At 46.7% G+C, this 15783-nt stretch overlaps 1 protein-coding gene across 2 annotated transcripts in view; it reads left to right on the top strand.

Annotated features, from left to right (window-relative positions):
* Nucleotides 1-1474: 1474 nt before the first annotated feature.
* LOC138301184 (ectonucleoside triphosphate diphosphohydrolase 8-like) overlaps nt 1475-15783 on the top strand; it is a 172601-nt gene continuing 158292 nt past the window's right edge. Inside the window, exon 1 of one of the 2 annotated variants that reach the window (XM_069241409.1) lies at nt 1475-1665. The gene's annotated coding sequence lies outside the window, so the exon portion shown is untranslated. The remainder of the gene's footprint in view (nt 1666-15783) is intronic. The other variant, XM_069241408.1, reaches the window with a different exon arrangement.

Here is a 15783-nt window from a genome sequence, read left to right as displayed (position 1 = left end):
GGCCATGATTTAAGGACCACCAGACAATTGGTCCACATTGTTCACTCATGACTTTGTCAGGAGAGAGGGTTAACATGTTTTAAAGTTCATGTTTATAAAGTTTCCTTGCAAATAAATTCCGATGCAAAATTGTGATCTAATGCACTAAATTGAAACACTGCCATATATTAAAGAAATACATTTCTACATGTTGAAATATTCATCATGTTCTTATATTTGCTTGGTGTGTAATTTGCATCCAAAATATGTTTTAAATTATGTAAGTTCTTTAGCACTTAGGGATGAGCCAGTCTAATGTTCAGCCTTGGCTGTATTTCTGAGCCATTTCAAGACCTGGACGGAGTGGACAATTGTCTAGGACAGTGGTTTCCAACTTGTGGTCCGGGGACCCTTGGGAGTCCACAAAGCCTCCTCATGGGGTCCGCGACTGCTTAGAAAATTAAACAATATTAACACATTAGGTCCACAGCTTTTAGTAATGACTCAGTGGAGGGGTCCCCGGATTCCAATAATGATTCCGTGGGGGACCCCAGGTTCCAGTAATGATAAAGTGGGGGTCCACAGAAGTCAAAAGGTTGGGAACCACTGGTCTACGACCCGCACTTCCAAGGGGCCAGGCGTCTGCCCATCCTCCACAAGCACTATCAATGGACCATTGCGTTGTCGGAGAATGCCAGTGTGGGTGGGAACTCCTCATTTCTGGCCTCTTTTCTGAGACTACTCTCCAGGTACGCAATATTTTCCGATACCATTTCTGATTTTAGAAATTGGCCCACGTTGTTCTCTTCCTAACTTGTCTGGCTCTAAACAGTGATCCTATGAATCAGTTGCTGTGGATCTCCAATTTTGTCTCAATGTCATCTTGCTCTTTAATTCTCTTTTTTTGATGGGCCCGGGCTCCCAGTTCTCAGATAAATATGGAATCCCTGAAGCACACACTAATTCAGCAGTCATGCCTTCTTTTTGCTGTGAGACTACAGTACCTTACATCCTGACATTGGATTGAAACTGTTGCCCACACCATCCGCTCTGCCTCATTAATTATTTTAGGTGTGATATTAGATTTGGGTAGGGGTGATATGATATCCTTGACTCCGTGCTCAGCGCATCATTTTACTACTAAAACAAGGACATAATGCGCTATATGAATGCATCATATCTAGAGGCAATCCCATTAGAGCATCCCGTGAATAAATAGTTCCATATAAGGAATTGTAAATAAATGCATTGATGAAGTAGTGGGATATGGCTGCTCCTCAATTGTGTCCTAAAACTGAGCATTTGCCCTGAATTTTTTCCCTGAATTTTGACCCTTTGTCCTGAATTTGTACTGTCGTGTTCTCAGTTTGCCCCCATGCACTTTTTCCTAATCCATTCATATTCCGTCTGCACTGTTTTTTGGTGATTTTCGGTTCCTTTACGGGTTTTATAAAGACCCGTTCCGGCTGCTATTCCAACCCAGCTCTTTGTGCTCGAGAGTGGTGAGCGCTGCTGCTAAGAGGAAGAAACAAATTAAATAGCATTCCAGTAGTGACCAGTGTTTTACTTTCATTCTTAGCTCTCAGAGCAGGAAGCGGCAGCAGAGGTGAAGCAGCAGACGGCGGACCAGAGAAAGTAGGCAGCGTACCCGAGAGAAAAGGCTTTTTTTCTCGAAATAGTATCTCTGTAAGTATAGGCCAAGAGCCCACAACAGGTTTTGCGAGTCAGTCGCTTCATATTACCGAGTTACCAGCTTAAGTTTTTATTTGGGAAGGAACTTTCACATTTCACTCTGCGTTTCCGCCAACATTTGCAGGTGTAGATGATGGGCCGCGGTGCCACAGGCCGCCTTCTCGCTCGATTTATCAGCAGTCGGATGCCACCAACTGCCACTCCCCCCCCACCCACCTTGTCTCTTCAGCGAGTTCGGGAGATTAATGCCTACTTTTACTTGCCATTTGTCTGCCACGGCACATCTCTGTATTAATTTTACTTCTATATTGTCGACCTTTCACTGATAAATCAGCCGCGGAAAGATTCTAGACTTACTAACTGTTTGCGCGTGCACCGCAGTGCATTTCAGGAAATGTATGTTTTTTTTTACGATTTACGGTTTCCTCTCTGTATTGCACCCTCCCACCATTGTCCCTTGTCCCCCGGAACAACTGAAAATAATTTAGGGAAAAAAAAGTGCCACAAGCCTCCAGCTCAAGTTTTCCGATTCCATACATGCAGTGCTGGAACTGTAAACACTTTACTCTGGGAACTCATAAGTTTGGGTAGGGAGGGGGTGTTAATGTGGGCAATTAAAACGCGTCCAGTCATAAGAACGGGGAAGTCACAAAGGGAAGTCACGAAAAGCAGTCTGACACATTCAATTTATAGATTTATTTTTAAAAAAATATAAAAAACTATCACGAAAGAAAATTAAACCAAGGAGAAACGTGACAGTAATCGGACCGGGCCTAATTTAATTACACATGCTACACCTTTAATTTTTTTTTACCGGGTTAAGGGCCAGATGTAGCAAACTTTTTGCATGGCACAAACAGCGAATTTCGCTGTTTGCGACATGCAAAAAAGCACATCGCGATGCCCAATCCCCGTTTTGCAAGTCGGTAACCTGGTTACCAACTCGCAAAACAGGACTGCGAGTCGCAATTAGGAAGGGGTGTTCCCCTTCCTAATTGCGAGTCGCAGCGCGATGCTGCATTGCTTTGTGACCGCGAACGCGGTCGCAAAGCAATCGCAGTTACCACCAGTGTCACACTGGTGGTAACCTATTCGCAAAAGAGAAGGGGTCTGGGGACCCCTTCCCCTTTGTGAATGACCTGGAAAACATTTTTACATTTTGTAATGCATCTCGTTTTCCTTTAAGGAAAACAGGCTGCATTACAAAAAAAAAACTGCTTTATTTAAAAGCAGTCACAAACATGGTGGTGCTGCCAGTCGAAAGGGGGTTGCAAATAACGACCCACCTCATTAATATTAATGAGGTGGGCCTTTGCGACCCCCTTGCGAGTCGCAGATGGTGTCAGGGACACCATCCTGAATTGCGTCTCGCAAATTGCGAGTCTCTCTGACTCGCAATTTGCGAGTTGCAATTCAGGATTTTCCTACATCTGGCCCTAAAACTCTTGCTCCAGACAGCTTTGTGTGCCCATTGGTAAGATAGCTCGGGTGGAGAGATCTGTGTTTTGTTTGGTCACAGTTTGGACTCATAAAGTAGCATGGGGTTAATGAGTGTCCTGCAAAGCACATCGTGTAACTTGCAGATGACATAATTGTGTAGGGCTTCCGGTGTTATGGTATTTATTTTTTCAACATTTCCATCTCTATTTATTTATATTTATTTTTGGCTCATTTTTTCTGTATTTATGGACTTTGATTTTGTGCTTACTGTGTAAATGAAACTGCATTAGTATGTTTCCACATGTATTTACCTGCTAAATGTGTACTCACATTTGAATGTCCAAAAGGTTCCAGTAGTTTACAGTGCAATAGTGTTATCTGAAAACACTTTAATTGTAGAATAGCATAAATAACGGTAGATCTGTGCTTAATTAGGAAATCTATTGTCTTTTTTTCATCTCCTCTACCCTCAATCTGTACATCTACAGACCCAGCTCTCATGATTGACAGAAGAAAAAATAATTTAAAAAATGCCTATTTTCTGTATTTAGAAATAAATACAGACAGGAAAATAGGGTGTGGGTGGTGAACAGGAGGGTGGTGGGGTTGGTGATCAGGAGGGCAGGTGGGGGAGTGAGAAGCCAGTCACCCACAAACAGATAGCAAGATACAAGGAGAAAATGGGCAGAGAGGCACAAACAGAGGGTAAGCAATGAGCAGAGAGGCACAAACGAAGGTCAAGAAACGGGCAGAGAGACACAGACAGAGGGCAAGAAATAGGCAGAGAGGTACAAACAGAGGGTAAGAAACAAGCAAGAATTGATCAGAAAACAGGGAGAGAGACACAAACAGAGGGCAAGAAATAAGCAGAAAGGCAGAAATGGAGGGCAAGAAACACGCAGACAGGCAGAAACAGAGGCAGGGGTGTGGAATTTAATAAAATATCTACTTGTCCTTGGACAGATTGCTTTATAAATCTACTTGTTTTGTAACAAAATCCACTTGTCCCTTTGGTCCCATGTAGTGCGACAACAAATTATGGCAGCAATCTCATTATTTAAAACCCTCTCTAATTATGCCAGGAAATAATACTATAGTAGGGTTTGCATTTTAGAAATTCCTTTATTTTGCCACCTTTCCACAGATTTACATGTTGGGGCTGGAGGTAGCAGTAAGCAGTAGCTCCAGGGTTGTAATACCATATTGAGTGTGTGCAGACCTACTAACTTGCATGTTTTAGGGGTTTTCACCAACTTTTCTCTTATGTTTTCTCATACTAAGAAAGCTTGGAAAGGTATCCCTGACAAGAGCAGAAGTAACATTTCTTCCAGGATTAGGAAAAAGGTGGTAGAGGGAAAGTGAACTTGTAAACGCTCAACAGATTTTCCCATGTGCAAACCTACACCTTTGCTTGTGCTAAAAAGTAGTTCACAAATAGGAGTACCATTTCCCGGCCTACTTCTGTACATTCTTGGTAATTCATGAAAGTTCTAAATCTGCACTAATGCAAGGACATATACCCTGGGTACACTTTTGTGACTTTCTTTAAGAATTGGGACCCCAATTAGGCCTGGCGTTAATCAAGCCATTTTGTTCTTAATTAAATTCTGCCTTTCTCTATCTGTCTGTTGGCTGGCTTCACTATGAGCGACAGCGTTGTGCCCTTTCACAAGGAGCATATCAGCACACAAAGTAATTTTGTTCAATGCCAGGAACTACTGGGACAATGTGGTCTTTTTGAGACCAAAAAATATTTTTTCTTTTGGCTAGTGTTTGTTATAATAGTGAGGGGCCCGCAGCTCCGACCACAATAACGTTTTACACAAACCATGTCATTACAAGACACACATTGACAAAACCAAAAGACTGACAACCAATGTCGAACCTACTGGCTTTGCCAATGCTCGTTTATTTTCATGTTTCCCATAATCTTGTTGAAACTTGTTAGACTTGGCATCTTTTTGGCTTGTCTCCCCTGCCTTTTGCCTTCTGAGCTCCTGTTTTTATGGTATACTGGACCCTGTTTTTGCTGGTTTATTGTCTTTGCGCACTTTACCACTGCTAATCAGTGCTAAAGTGCAAGTGCTCCCTACATAAATTGTACTGTTGATAAGTTTATCCACGATTGGCATATTTGATTAACTGGTAAGTCCCTAGTAAAGTGCCCTAGAGGTGCCCAGGGCCTGTAAATCAAATACTACTAGTGGGCCTGCAGCACTGAGTGTGCCACCCACATAAGAAGTCCTGAAAACATGCCTCAGACCTGCCACTGCAATGTCTGTGTGTGCAATCTTGCACTGTAAATTCGACCTGGCAAGTGTACCCACTTTCCAGGCCCAAACCTTACCTTTTACTACATGTAAGGTACCTCTAAGGTAGGCCCCAGGTAGCCCCAAGGGCAGGGTGCAGTGTATGTTAAAGGTAGTACCTGTACTGATGTGTTTTACGTGTCCTAACTGAAATACTGCCAAATTTGTTTTTCACTGTTGCAAGGTCTGTCTCTCTCATAGGTTAACATGGGGGTTGCCTTTAATTATCCTTAACGTGCAGTTTCCCTATGAGAGCAGATTGAGATTTGGAGTTTGGGGTCTCTGGGCTCACAATTTAAAAATACATCTTTTAGTAAAGCTGTTTTTTAAATTGTTTGTTTGGAAATGCCACCTTTAGAAAGTGGGCATTTTCTTGCTTAAACCATTCTGTGCTTCTGCCTGCTTGTGTATACCACGTCTTGGTCAGACTGACAGTTGGGCAGTTGTGAATTCCCTCTAGACAGTGACACAATGGGGGTTGGGGTGTAGCCTGCAAATCCTGATGGGACATCTGGGCTAGAGTGGAGGGAGGAGTGGTCACTTACACCTGAAAGGACTGTGCCTGCCCTCACACAATGCAGTCTCCGACCCCCTGGAGTGTGTCTGGGGCCAGGCCTGGGCATGGCAGGATCTTGTGAACAACAAAGACTTTCCTTTGAAGTATGCCTACTTCAAAGGCAGAAAGGGGTATAAGTAGTGGACCCAAAACCCCAGACTAGTAGAATCTTTATGGGTCAAGAGGACCCTCTTCCAAGGAGAAGATCTGAAGAGCTGGAGGAGGAGTACTGCCCTTTTGCTGTGTTGCTTTGCTGGGTTGGCATGCAGTTGCTGCTTCTGCCTTAAAAAAGAGCAAAGGGTGAACTTTGCTGTGTATCCTGCTTGAGAGAGTTCTCCAAGGACTTGGAGTAGAGCTTGCCTCCTGTTGTAAGTCTCAGGGACACCAATTACTTCAGTTTCATCTGCCTACAGCACTGGGAACTGTGTGTTTTGTGCAGTTCAAGAAGAAAAACTACTGCAATGCCACCAACGACGACGCTGGCCTGCACTGTGACCTGCCGACGCCGCACACAGCCGCACTGCCCCACTTCGCACCTCAACCCTGTTGTTACGGATGCCGCCATCTGACGCGACCATGAGCCGCTGCTTGCTCCTTGACTCATGGGCCCCGTACTCCGGCATCGCCTTGCTCACACCGCATCCTGGGCATCCCCGAAGACAAGCAAACATCTGGGAACATCCAAGAGGAAGATTTTGTGACAGAAAGAGACAGTTTTATGTGCCTGTTGACTTTATGTGGGCTCAACAGAAGCTAAAAAAATGGTGATATGGTCTATTCAGCTATGAAATTTGTGTTTTCCTTCACAAATAGGTTGAGTTGACAAGCAGGTGAACCTAAACAAAGCTGACAGTGTAGGCCTCAAGCACTCCCTCCGCCCTGTGTGCCACCTGACATCAGATAGAAAAAGCGCTTGAAAATCTTCAGCAATGCCAGAAAACTTTTGTTACGTTTCCTCACAATAGGCAGTTTTCCCATTTGCTTTGGTTCCCCCATTGTTTCCTGCTAAATTATTAACCTGGTGAAAATAGAGGTGGTTTGCTGAGTCTGGCGGGCACTCATATCAAATCCTAGTTCAGTTTACTTCAGTGTGAACAGGACAGATTTCGCAGGCATGTTCTGCTTAAAAGTTTAAGCTATTCAGTAGTGCTTGATAAAACATTTGCATCACGTGTACCACCGTTCACATTATCGTTGTTGTTATTTCATAGCTGCAGTATTCGTAATTCACCACTCGCTTTGAAATTCACATCCGCATCGCCTGCATGATTTAAGAATGGATGCACAACAAGCACTTCTCCATTCACGTTGAAACTCCTGATGAGCTGATTTCCCTAATTTGCACAACCCCATATGTGCTTTGTTACAACAAAACTTTCCTTACTTGACAATTCTTATACTCTGCTCCTTTCCAGTCCTGGGTGGAGACATCCCTTGAGCTGTTGGTAATAACTCTTCCTTAATCCCAGGCCTCGTGTACAGCGTAGTCAGACTTCTCTCTGCAACCGACTCCTACTGGCTGGGTAAAATAAGCCCAAGCCCCCCAGCCAATGCAAGCACTGCTTTTTTGCTGCATATAATACTAAGCAGCATAAGAGCAATGATAGGATGCTAGGATTGGCTGAGGTATGGCAGCACCAAGCTCCATTGAAGACAGATGAGGCTGTGTCTTTGCTGATGCAGCTCCATGGCAACCTTCAATGTAAAAGCCTCAACTGAGCATGTGAGGCTGTACACAGCAAAAACATAGGCCAATCTGATATGCACAGCTCAGTTTCAGCCTCAGCTGCTCGTCCCACCCACTGAGAGCTCCATAGCCCCACCCCATAATGCAATAAAATTAATGGAGAATGTGCAGGGCTAATTTAAATTGCCAAATGAGACTAGGAGGGGCTTACAGCAGGGGGTCAATGCCCTTCGCCCCCATGAACGCACCACCGCTAATATATGTACATTGTATTTCTGTAGCACAAACATAGCTAAAAGGCAGCAGAGTCTTGTATAGGCTCAAAGATAAGCATAAAGTCAACGAGTGATAGGAGCGGTAGCTAGGTTGTGGATGGTTATTGTATTGTAATGTTGTGTTCTTTATAGATATTAGTCTTCACCTCTTTCCTAATTCGAAGCAGAGTTGGGATGGTAATTTTGGATACAGGGCTTTTGGTTCAGATGCTGGAGGCATAGATGGAAAAGCCAACTGCCTTGTTTCTTCTTTTTTATACTATTTAGTGTTCTGATGTTATAAGGTTCAATACTAAATGCATACATGTTGTCATTTGAACCTCTGTATTCCTATACTATTATTTAGGTTGTAGAATTAAGAGCCCAGTGATGCAATGAGAGTTGAGATTCATTGTTTGCTGGGAGATGTACTGTGCTGCGTGAAATAAACCCCGGTCTGCACTTTAAGCTTTGGACCCTTTATTGAATTTAACAAGTGGAGATGAGGATGGGAAACACTTTGCAACACTGCAGCACAGGAGCAGTGTTATCTCCATTGGACCCTACAGCGCTACAATTTACTTTAATGGTGTCTGAATATGAAGCACATGAAAACACTGGTGAGAAGGAGTGAAGACTGCACTGCGTAAACGGCTGCGAAGCTTATCTCAGCAAGATTGGTAATGTACTTTTATCGAATTAAAAGACATTTGGGGAAAACTCACTGCGTGTGTTGGCCGACGCGCGGGTCTGGAATCCTTTATCATTCTTTGCTTGCATGTGCGGAGCTCAAAGTGTGTAATTCCATTATGCTAGAGTTGGAACTTGTCTCTCGTCATCATGTGAGGTCACGTGAAGTCGCGCAAGGTACATGGGATGTGGCCATTTTGGAAATGTCTTTTCAGTCAGGAAAGCCAGGCACTCTCTAACTTCAACTGCATTTGTTCACCGAATGTGTGGAAGCAGTCTTTAAGGAGCGGTTCGCATTTATATGGGAAAATATAAAAAACAAGGTGCTGATAGTTCTTTTTAAATATTTTTAAATTATCATCACCGTTTTGCTTACCTAATAGATTAGGCTTTCAATAAAAAGACAAAATGCAGTTTGAGCCACCAACAAAATTTCTCCAACACAAAGGTGACCAACCAATACCATGAATGCGTTGGAAGGAAGATGTAAACCTACTTCGAGTATAGCTCTTAAAAGATTTACATTTTACACTAGGGCTCAGAAGAATGAGGAGGCGTTTAACAAGTTCCTTACTGCTTTACAGGGGCTTTCACTGCATTGTAATTTTGGAATGATGACTGATGAAGTGACCAGAGACCAAGTAATAGTCCATGTGAAAGGAAAGTTCAGGAACAATTATGGATTATGGGTGATCCTAATCTCCAGGACGCCATAACCACTGCCAAAACTCTGGAGCAATCTGAAAAGTGGATAAAACTGTACATGAATCAGGTAAAGTGATTAAGGATGAGTGTGAGAATATATGCACAGTTTGCCAGTAGTATCTCTGGTAGTAATAATGGCAAAGGTATGAAAGATATGATAAACTCACATGTTATCGCTCTGGTAGCACAAGTCACTTTGCTTCCTCGCCTCAGTGTCCTGCAATAGGGAAGGAGTGTAAGAAGTGTGGGAGAATTAGACACTTTGCTCATGTGTGCAATCATTAAAAATAAATAGTATGAGTACTAAGACAAAAGTGGCGTACATGAATGAAGTAAGGTCTATGGGTTAAATAGAGTGTGGTTGTGAGTGTAATTGCAGTGTGGGAAATTACAGAGTAAAAGGAGGTATGGTATTGCCACCTAAAGGAGTTGAGGGGGAGGAAGAAAATGTGAGAGTGGGAAATCCTCTTAATGTAAAGTAAGTGTAATGGGTGAAGTACTGGATCTCATGGCAGGCTCTGAATCTCCATGGACTATCATTACAAGTAATTATTTTCGGGATAAATTTGAGAAAGTATGGAGTGTAGGGGATTTGAAAGAGTCAGATATAATGGTAGAGAGTTTTGACGGTACCACCATTGACATTGTGGGGTACACTGATGTTGATATAATGTTCAAAGGAAGTAATGCAAGAATAAAGTTATATATTGTGCCCAAGGGAGTGAATGTGCTAGTTAGGAGAGACTAATGGAAATTGTGGATTATGCTGAATCCCAGAAGCTGAGTGCCAGTCTTAGGGATTGAGAGCTGTGGTGATAAAGAACGGATTGTATGTCAGTTTCCCGAAGTGTTTAATGAGAAGTTGGGGAAGCTGGATGGCTATTCACATAGGATGAAAGTGAAAACGAATGTCAAACCAGGTGTGCAAAAAGTCAGGAATGTACTTATCAATGTAAGTGAAAAGTTAAAGCAAATGTTGATGGACATGGTGTGTGAAGGAGTCATATAGGAAGCCGAGTTGTCTGAATGGGTGTCTCCCATAATTCTAGAAGCAAGGTGGACAATTCTTTGAGATTGTGCGTGGACCTTAGAGCTATAAATGCTAATATTATAGAAGGCTGTCACCCTCTACCTAATATAAACGAGGTCGTAGGAATGCTAGATGGAGCAAACATTTTCTCTGCCCTTGATTTGAGGTCAGCGTATCACCAGATAGGGCAAACTGAAGATTCCCGTCACCTTACAGCATTTCTTACACCGCAGGGGCTATTCCAATTTAAGAGAATTCCTTTAGGGTTAGCCTCTGCAGCATCTGTATTTCAAAGAACTACGGGGGTCATTACAACATTGGCAGTAAAAGCTGCTTACCGCCGTGCAGAAGACAGCCAACACAGCGCCGTGGCCGCGGAAATCCGCCACAGCTATTATGACCCACATTCCGAAATCCGACAAAATTCAGACACCCACACAAGTCTGCCTCACCAAAGGTCAGTGATAAACTGGCAAAAACAAATCCTCCACCGTCACGCCAACAGAAATACGCCCATGCTATCACGACCCACGAATCCACGCGGCGGTCTTTCAACCGCGGTATTCCATTGGCGGTACACACCGCCGCACTCAAAATACACACACATCTCCAAAACACCACCACATTGGACAATTCGAAATACACACAACTGATACACATACACACACCACTCCCACACACTCAATACTATATAAAACACACACCCACATCACCCACAAACCCCTACGACAAAAAAATCTGAAAGAAGGCCAGAGAGAGACACCACCATCCACAAACTAGCAGCCACAGGCACTCAACACCATCACCCACACTACTTCCACACACAAAACACCACACACCACTACATATCACCACATACATCACCCCACACATCACCTACACCACCCCATGGCACAGCAAAGACACCCCAGGTTCTCGGAGGAGGAGCTCAGGGTCATGGTGGAGGAAATCGTACGGGTAGAGCCACAGCTATTTGGATCACAGGTGCAGCACACCTCCATAGCTAGGAAGATGGAGCTATGGCGAAGAATATTCGGCAGGGTCAACGCAGTGGGACAGCACCCAAGAAATAGGGACGACATCAGGAAGAGGTGGAACGACCTACGGGGGAAGGTGCGTTCCGTGGTCTCCAGACACAACATCGTGGTACAGCGGACTGGCGGCGGACCCCCACCTCCTCCCCGACAACTAACAACATGGGAGGAGCAGGTCTTGACTATTCTGCATCCTGAGGGCCTCGCAGGAGTAGGTGGAGGAATGGACTCTGGTAAGTCAAACCTTTAACTACCATATCCCCCAACCTACCTGCATGCTATCACAGACCCCACCCTTGCCCCCTCCCCTATCACTCCAACTCCTCACAAATGTCCCAACATCACAAACCACACATCCCAACACCAAGCCCTGCATGCAGCAACAAAGCATGGACACCCATCACTAAAGCATGCCCACTGCACATACCCACACAACCCTAAACCATCATCACACAAGGTCCCACACAGGAATGCTAGCACTGGGGTACACGGTCACCCACCCATTGCACACCATGACACACATAGATGCAATAATCATGCCTTTACACCCCTGCAGGACCACTACCCAACGTCACCAGACAGGAGGGTCCAGACACCTCCACCCCACCCACAGAAGAGGCCCACAGTGATGACAGCAGCTCTGTCCAACTGGATCCAGATGACCAGCCCGGACCATCGTGGGCCTCGGGACAGTCGGTTCCCCACACCCAGTCACAGGCCACCACAGACCTTCCACCCTTTGGTAACACCAGCACAGCACCCACCCAGTGGGCCCATACCTCCGCACCCAGGACACGTCAATCAGCTGTGTGTCCACCACTACAGGGAACCCAGGATAACCCACCACCCCAACAACAACAGGGACCTGGGGGCAGTGGCAGTGGGCACACGGTCCAGGGGACGGAGGCCCAGGAACACAGGGGAACTGGGAGGGCTGCTGTGCGACAGGGGGCGAACAGGCTTAGGGAACCCACTCTCCACGAGGCCCTCTCCTCCATCATGGGAGCATACCACCACTCCCGGGAGACGACGGCAACGGTCCTGGCCAAGTTTCAGGAGACCCAGCGCATGCAGGAGGAACAGTATTTGGGGTTCAGGGAGGAACTCAGAACCATCCGCACCGCCCTGGGCACCATCGTAGAGGTGCTGAAGGAGATACCTAACACCAGAAGGGACACTGTGGCACTCTAAGGGGCCCCTGACACTAGCATGGACCAAGAACTGGCCACCACCTCCGCCGGCGCTAGTGGACAGGAAGCCCCGCCACAGGACCACCACACCAGCCCCCCCACCCCCTGCAGATGGAGAACCACCCCGCGAACGGTCCCTGAGATCCAGGAACAAGACAGAGTACGATGCCAAGACCCCCACCAAGAAATGAGACCACCCTGATTGTCATCCTACTGTCCCACTTTGTAACCCTGTCCATATTGGAACTGCCCCAGCTCCACTTCCTATGCCCATATGGGCAATGCACCTGTGAGACTAATAGACTGGACTCTGCCATGGACAATCCAACACCATCACCCCTCACCATTTTACAACCCCCCTCTAATATTTAGCACTGCAATAAACACCCTTGAAGCACAAAACAATCTGGAGTCAGTCTGTGATTTCGAAAATGTGTATTAGCAATGACAGTGACAAAATGCGTTCTCAAATGTAATGTCAACATACCTATGTCACACATCTCAAGTCCATGAGGAATCTAAGCAGATAACACAAGTTGGAAACCACACCTGTGAAACCGTAATGAAAATGTACAACTCAGTTACCATATACTGGTTGAAATCGACAGACAGGATAGAGGTGAAAGTGTGAAAGTACTTGTAGTAGGCAGGAATGTATTCTCACCTGTGTGTCACTGGAAATATTGCTGGATAACTGAGTCCCTGTTGTCAATGTCTGCTTCCTCCTCATCACTGTCCACAGGCTCCACAGCTGCCACAACACCGTCATCTGAACCATCCTCCTGCAGAAAAGGCACCTGTTGTCGCAAAGCCAAATTGTGAAGCATACAGTAGGCCAAGATGATCTGGCACACCTTCCTTGGTGAGTAGAATAGGGAACCACCTGTCATATGGAGGCACCTGAACCTGGCCTACAGGAGGCCGAAGGTGCGTTCAATCACCCTCCTAGTCCGCCCATGGGCCTCATTATAGCGTTCCTCTGCCCTGGTCCTGGGATTCCTCACTGGGGTCAGTAGCCATGACAGGTTGGGGTAACCAGAGTCACCTAATAGTCACACACAGTGCCTCTGGAGTTGACCCATCACATAAGGGATGCTGCTATTCCGCAGGATGTAGGCGTCATGCACAGAGCCAGGAAACATAGCATTTACCTGGGAGATGTACTGGTCTGCCAAACATACCATCTGTACATTCATCGAATGATAACTCTTCCAGTTCCTGTACACCTGTTCACTCCTGTGGGGGGGGACCAGAGCTACATGGGTCCCATCAATGGCACCTATGATGTTGGGGATATGTCCAAGTGCATAGAAGTCACCTTTCACTGTAGGCAAATCCTCCACCTGAGGGAAAACGATGTAGCTCTGCATGTGTTTCAGAAGGGCAGACAACATTCTGGACAACACGTTGGAAAACATAGGCTGGGACATCCCTGATGCCATGGCCACTGTTGTTTGAAATGACCCACTTGCAAGGAAATGGAGCACTGATAGCACCTGCACTTGAGGGGGGATCCCTGTGGGATGGCGGATTACTGACATCAGGTCTGGCTCCAACTGGGTACACAGTTCCTGGATTGTGGCACGGTCAAACCTGTAGGTGATGATCAAATGTCGCTCCTCCATTGTCAACAGGTCCACCAGCGGTCGGTACACCGGAATTCCGCCATCTCCTCACATGTCCCAGCGGACGGTGCCTAGGAAGGACAACAGCGACCACAGAGTCAAACAACTCAGAGGCATGTACCCACAGTCTACACAGAACACCATTCGTACACAGAATCTGGCCTGTATTTGTGTTGTGCGACAAGGCCTAGGTCTGTGTGACGCAGTTGGTAATTAGGCCATGTGGGCCCCTGAAATGGCAGCTGCCTGACCTCTAAAGTGGGACAATGGGATGTGAGGTAACTGCGCTGGCGTTGTACACCGTCGCGGTAGGCGGTTGAAGACCGCGGCGCAGTGCTGGATTGGTTAACATTGGACCCTATGGGTCCCTGGAGCCAATGACGATGTACGCCGGCGGTTATGCTACGTGACCGCCGCGGACGTGACCGCCGCGGACGTGACCGCCATTTTCTATCTGTTCAATCACTTGATACCTGATCTTCCACAGGAGAGGACCTACACTGCAAGTGCTGCTGTGACCTCGGTCTGGAAGAGACAATGGCTTGTGCGTCTGGGGAAAGGGCCCCTGCCTTCACTGCAGAGGAGTTGGAGAAGCTCGTGGACGGGGTCCTCCCCAGTACACGCTACTCTACGGTCCTCCAGACCAACAGGTAAGTACACAGGGAGCGCGTTGTATGGGCTATGCCTGTGTGGAGAGGGCTGGTTGTAAGAAGGAAGGGGGGCACAGTTCTGAGTGCATGAAAGACGGTGAATGCATGTGCCACATGGCAAGGGTAGGGATGGGGGCCACTCACTTTGACAGTGCAGTTGTTAATGACTTCTCTTCTTCCCCTGTACATGTCATGTAGGTCAGCGCCCACCAGAAGAAGGATATTTGGCGTGCCATCGCCAAGGACGTCCGGACCCTGGGGGTCCACCACAGACGGAGCACCCACTGCCGGAAAAGATGGGAGGACATTCGCCGCTGGAGCAAGAAGACGGCGGAGGCTCAGCTGGGGATGGCCTCCCAATGTGGGAGGGGTGCCCGTCGAACCATGACCCCCCTGATGTTCCGGATCCTGGCAGTGGCCTACCCTGAGTTGGATGGGCGCTTGAGGGCATCACAGCAGACACAAGGGGGTGAGTACAACATCATTCAGCGGACTTTGCGCGCAGTGAAGGTGTCTGGGTGAGGGGAGGAGGGCTGTGGGTTTCCTTAGGCCAGGGCGAGTTCTGTAGGCTAGGCCCCTTCGTAAGGCAGGCCATGTGGCACCCCACCCCACCTCTGTAGAGTGCCAAGTACAGGTATACATGCCCCTGTGTCATCCATGTGTGCAGATGTCGACCATAGCCATGTAGGCCATATCCCAGGAATTGCATCTGTAGAGCCCAACAGCGCGGAGTAGTGCAGGGGGCTGCTGTGTCTGTATTGTCCGCCAACAGTAGCGGTAAGCCATGCACTCAACCTGTCTTTCTTCTGTCGTCCCCCCCCCTTTTTGTGGTCTCCCTGTTCTTGTGTTCATCAGCATCATCAGGCGGAGGTAGAGTGGCACCAGAGCACGAGGGAGCTGCATCCCACATGGCCATGGAGGGCCACACCACAGACTCGGAAT

This window comes from Pleurodeles waltl, chromosome 6 (assembly GCF_031143425.1).
Source record: "Pleurodeles waltl isolate 20211129_DDA chromosome 6, aPleWal1.hap1.20221129, whole genome shotgun sequence".
NCBI lineage: Eukaryota > Metazoa > Chordata > Amphibia > Caudata > Salamandridae > Pleurodeles > Pleurodeles waltl.
This window is presented reverse-complemented; position numbering and strand designations above follow the sequence as displayed.